Source organism: Meles meles, chromosome 14 (assembly GCF_922984935.1).
Source record: "Meles meles chromosome 14, mMelMel3.1 paternal haplotype, whole genome shotgun sequence".
Taxonomy (NCBI): Eukaryota; Metazoa; Chordata; class Mammalia; order Carnivora; family Mustelidae; genus Meles; species Meles meles.
Genome location: NC_060079.1, coordinates 60,056,574 through 60,062,573, shown reverse-complemented (window position 1 = coordinate 60,062,573; position 6,000 = coordinate 60,056,574).

Genomic DNA, 6,000 nt, shown 5'->3' with positions numbered 1-6,000 from the left:
TTAAAAAAAAACCAAAAAACTAAAGTTTGACAGATGAACAGAAATTATGAATCCTTCATTGAAAGAAGGCAATTCCAAGAGGAGAAGGATGAGAGAAGAAGTCATATGTAAAGCTAAAACTAATTTAAAGCATAATCTGTTTTTATAAGTCCTAAGCCTAAATGCTGTCCAGGCAGTGCTCATCCACAGCTTTCTCTTTCCGTGTGTGTGTATGTGTGTGTGTGTGTGTGTGTGTGTGTGTGTGTGTGTGTGTGTGTGTGTCTTCCCTTGAATGCCTGCCTTTTCTTCTCATCGAGGTAGGTCAGAGAATAAGATAAATGGATCAAAAACAAAGAATGCTAATTTGGTGGGAATACAGGGTCTGCCCTTCAGAGATCAGGACATCACAGCTTTGAACACGAAGAATGCTAGAATGCAAAAGAAGAACGAAGAATGCTGAACCTGCTTTTGTTTTAAACTACACATTTATAATAAGTTTAGTGATTTTTTTAATGAGTTAGCCTTGCAAAGTTCATTATTTATATAAACTAAGAAGGTGTTTTGAATTTCAAATAGGTGCTTTTGGTTAGTCCACATTTGCAAGAGATCTTTTGAAACAAAATCCATATTTCAGTTGGTAAATGCTTAAAATATAATTTCCCCTGGTAAATGCAAGGCCTTCAATAAAGATATGTTGGGTAAATAAATGTATGGATGCAAGTTTTCATAAATTGCATAACACATTCTTTTTTTTTTTAAAAGATTTTATTTATTTGACAGAGATCACAAGTAGGCACAGAGGCAGGCAGTGAGAGGGGGAAGCAGGCTCCTTGCTGAGCAGAGAGCCCAATGCGGGGCTGGATCCCAGGACCCTGAGATCATGACCTGAGCCGAAGGCAGAGGCTTAACCCACTGAGCCACCCAGGCACCCCAATAACACGTATTCTTAACTTTGATTCCAGACTATAAAATGCACATTCAAATAACTCTGTAGGAAGTTTGACTATTTTGTTGTCCTCCATGAAATTGATAATAGTGTTGATTAAATAAATTGCTTTTGTTTATAAATAAGAAAATACACACTTACTCTTACAACAAAATTTAAAATGATAAAAGTAGAAAACAAATATAGCACTTTCCAAGACTTCACTAGGAAATTATTCTCTATTGATTTTACTCTTTTCCCTAGCAAGCAAAATGAAAAATATTGCCAGAACAAATTTAGAGTAAGTAAATTAGGATTCAAAATAAGGAAAATAGAATCTTTTAAGAAAACCTCAGAATTATCATGTCCAAATAGATATACAAAATAGTCTAAGGTTTGTGAAGCAGTATCTTGTCACTCAGTAGGCCTCAAAGTAACTAACTTTGAGTAATAACTTCTTATCCTCTATAATAACTTCTTATCCTCTTTCCAAAGGAGTTTAGGAAATTGCAAAAAAAAAAAAAAAAGTACACCTATGTTTTCTTTAAAATATTTCTTATTCTTGAATAGGTGTAATTTTTATCAACTCAGACCTAAAAAAATATACATAGAAATCATATTTGGCCTTGACTTTAATCCATAATTGCAAGTTTTCAGTTTATGAAATAATAATGTACATATTATAAGTACATATGATATAATATGGCAATGTTAGTGTTTAGACACGAAAAGGGGGCAGAAGAATGAATGAATCCACATATAAAAAGCTGTTAGACTTTTGGATTTGTTATGCTGCTGATGATCCTGTTGTTCTTCTGTATCATTTCCTGACTTCATTCTAGTTGGTTTGGATCATGGGGACCCTGGCTCAAGTGGTCTCCAAATCACAGGCAGTATTTTGTTGCTAATAATTATTATTGCCTCCCTAATAAGCTGTATTTTCTCAAAAATCTTAAATGTATGTCGGCAGCCATTGAGCAGCCAACATATGGTCTCTATAATTGGAACTGACAAAAGAGAAGCATGATCCCACACCCTTACGATATATGTCCCCACATGTCCCTGTATATCTTTTCTTTTTTGTTTTTAAAGATTTTATTTATTTATTTGACAGATCACAAGTAGGCAGAAAGGCAGGCAGAGGGTGGGGGGTGGGGAGCAGGCTCACCGCTGAGCAGAGAGCCTGATGCGGGGCTCGATCCCAGGACCCTGGGATCATGACCTGAGCTGAAGGCAGAAGCTTTAAACCACTGAGCCACCCAGGTGCCCCTGTCCCCATATTTCTATCTAGATAAATTAGAAAGCATGTGCAGTTTTTTAGCGTAAAGTGCACTACCTTAGGGGGTCACACTGCGTACTCACCCTCTGGGGTCTCCTGGGACTTGAACCTATTTATAAATCTAGAATAAAAGTTGTCTTGGCTCTGAGGAGGATGACAGGTTTTGAGGGTGGTAGGTTTTGAGGAGAATCACCAGTCACTTGCAATGTAACCATCGCAGGGGAGGTGATTACAGATTCTTGACACAATGGAAAGCTAACATCCTTGAGCAGGGAAAGAAAGGCTGCTTTTAAAGGCAAAGAAAATTTGGCAGAATTTAGGTGTTTGACGGTAGCATCATGAGTTACACTTTCTGTATTTGGTTTGTAGTATCCAATGGCAATATTTTATATGTCTCTATTGGCACATCATACTATGAACTACTAATGCTTACTTACTACTGTAAATATAGTATTTAGTTCCTTTAAATCTAACTATATTAGAGAAATAATTCCAGAAAACCTAAAGCCAATTGAGAGAATTCATCCTAAAGATTATTTTTTTCCTAGATGTTCTTCTGGTACCAAAATATGTTTTAGCTCATGTGATGAGAGAAGTAGAACTAGTAGGAGATTAATTGCAAGGAAAAAGGCCACACAATGTTGGGAGTGGCTACAAAAGTATAAAATCTATAGGGCAGGCCATCAGTAAAGGAAAGCTAGGAAGCATAAGCTGGATTTGCAGTCCACAGCAGGCATTTCTTCTTCTCCTGGGAAGTTTGTGTTCTGCTCTGAAGGCCTTTCAACTGTTGAATCAGGAATCAAGCCCTATCTTTTTTTTTTTTTTCTTCTAGAAATTTTAGAATGTCGGCTTTTATTTTTTATTTATTTTTTAATTAATTTATTTATTTTTTCAGCGTAACAGTATTCATTGTTTTTGCACAACACCCAGTGCTCCATGCAAAACGTGCCCTCCCTATTACCCACCACCTGGTTCTCCCAACCTCCCACCCCCTCCCCTTCAAAACCCTCAGGTTGTTTTTCAGAGTCCATAGTCTCTTATGGTTCGCCTCCCCTTCCAATTTCCCTCAACTTCCTTCTCCTCTCCATCTCCCATTGTCCTCCATGTCATTTGTTGTGCTCCACAAATAAGTGAAACCATATGATACTTGACTCTCTCTCTTGACTTACTTCACTCAGCATAATCACTTCTAGTCCCGTCCATGTTGCTACAAAAGTTGGGTATTCATCCTTTCTTTCTTTTTTTTTTTTTAATAAACATATAATGTATTTTTATCCCCAGGGGCACGGGTCTGTGAATCGCCAGGTTTACACACTTCACAGCACTCACCATAGCACATACCCTCCCCAATGTCCTTAACCCCCTCCCCCTCTCCAAACCCCACCTTCCCCCAGCAACCCCCAGTTGGTTTTGTGAGATTAAGAGTCATTTATGGTTTGTCTCCCTCCCAATCCCATCTTGTTTCATTTATTCTTCTCCTGTCCCCCTAACCCCCCATGTTGCATCTCCACGTCCTCATATCAGGGAGATCATATGATAGTTGTCTTTCTCCGATTGACTTATTTCACTAAGCATGATACCCTCTAGTTCCATCCACGTCATTGCAAATGGCAAGATTTCATTTCTTTTGATGGCTGCATAGTATTCCATTGTGTATATATACCACATCTTCTTTATCCATTCATCTGTTGATGGACATGTAGGTTCTTTCCATAGTTTGGCTATTGTAGACATTGCTGCTATAAACATTCGGGTGCACGTGCCCCTTCAGATCACTATGTTTGTATCTTTAGGGTAAATACCCAGTAGTGCAATTGCTGGGTCATAGGGAATCAAGGAATCAAGGAATCAAGCCCTTTCTTAAAGTTGAATGATTACTGACTTTAATCACAACTGTAGTTTTTGACTGAATAACTAGGAACTATATAGCAAAGCCACATCAACATATAAAAATTTGGGGGGGAGGGGAGCGGTGAGGTGTTTTTGTTTTGTTTTGTTTTGTTTAAAGTTTGTTTGTTTATTTAACTAATCTCTACACCCATCGTGGATCTTGAACCATGGGACCCCAAGGTCAAGAGCCACACTCTCCTCTGACAGAGCCAGTCAGGTGCGCCTACACTGACACATAAAATTGACAACTACATGTAGACTCACAAATGCTATGTCTCTGTGCAGGCACTCATTAAAGTGTTTTCTATGGGAACAGAACATTTTCTAATGAAATATTTAACATTTCTTGAAATCTTTGGAAGTAAGAGTGATCCCAGGAGGGAATGCCGAATGTTACAAAACAATTGAGCTGTATTACAAATATGACAAAAACTTCACTAAAGGGGTACAAGAATATTGTGCTGACCTAAGTAACTTTAGAAATGAGGAGAGTCTATAAGACTAAGAAAAAGGAACTCTATATATACACTATATTCTAGTTTTGAAGTTTATTATCTGTGTATGTGGTAACACTTCTGACATTGCTTTGCAGGAATGTTGAAATTAAACAAATAAATCAATGGCAAATGCTGGAGGCCAAGTTTCTTACTGTTAGAGTGAGAGGATAGAAAGAAGCAAGAAAGTAGACTGTGTGGTAATATTCATGCGGCAATATATTAGAGGTGGATATATCAGTATATATTCATGTAGCTTAATATAGATTCAGATGATTACATATTAAAGTATTTGCAGAAACCTATATGTGTATGTGTATATCTATATAAATATAGATATACACATACATGTGTTTTTTTGTTTTTTGTTTTTTTTTAGAGACAGAAGAAAGCCCACAGGGGAGGAGCAGAGGGAGAGCGAGAGAATCCCAAGCAAGCTCCATGCCCAGTGCAGATCAGCATGGTGGGCTTGATCTCACAATCCCAAGATCAGGACAGTAGCTGAAATCAGGAGTTGGGCGTTTAACCAACCAAGCCACCCAGGTACCGCTCTAATATCATTCTTTAATAAAAAGATCTAAGAGATATGGCTCTTTGAAGAAATAGCTATGAAAGTCTCCTTGGAAAAACGTTTGGTTCTAGGACTATATAGAAGTTGAGCCTAGAATATGTCGTAGTGCCCTTAAAAAAAAATTATCAAAAGCAACAACAGTAACAAAAAACAATGAAGAAAGTCAGAGACACAAAAGTCAATTTAAAGAGCTACCAATGGTCAAATCTGGAACAGCCGGAGTGACAAAGAAAGTAGCTCTGAATTATAACCCAAATTATAAAATAAATAACTGTGAATCCATATGTATAGCAATAAATGGAAAGCCAAGAGGAGCTGGGAGTGGGGGATATAACTTTACCTTGAGGAGACTGATCAAATAAATAAGTCATGAGTCAAATGGTCAAAGTCAACATTAACAGTGCAAAGTTATATTGATATAATCCAATTTTGATATGATATCATGAAAATGACACTTATCCTCCATGATCTTAATCCCTATACAAGTCCAATTGAATCATAGGAAAAAAAGCTGTCACAGATAAGAGGAGCTTAAGAAGACATATGGCAAAGTGCAATAATCCTAAAAGTGGTCAGAAAAAAAAAGACATAAGAGAAAGACTGAGTAAATCAGAATGTCATGTGAACTTCAGTTAATAATAATGTATCGGGGCACCTGGGTGGCTCAGTGGGTTAAGCCGCTGCCTTCGGCTCAGGTCATGATCTCAGGGTCCTGGGATCAAGCCCCACGTTGGGTTCTCTGCTCAGCAGGGAGCCTGCATCCCCCTCTCTCTCTGCCTGCCTCTCTACTTGTGATCTCTCTCTCTCTCTCTGTCAAATAAATAAATAAAACCTTTAAAAAAATAATAATGTATCATTATTG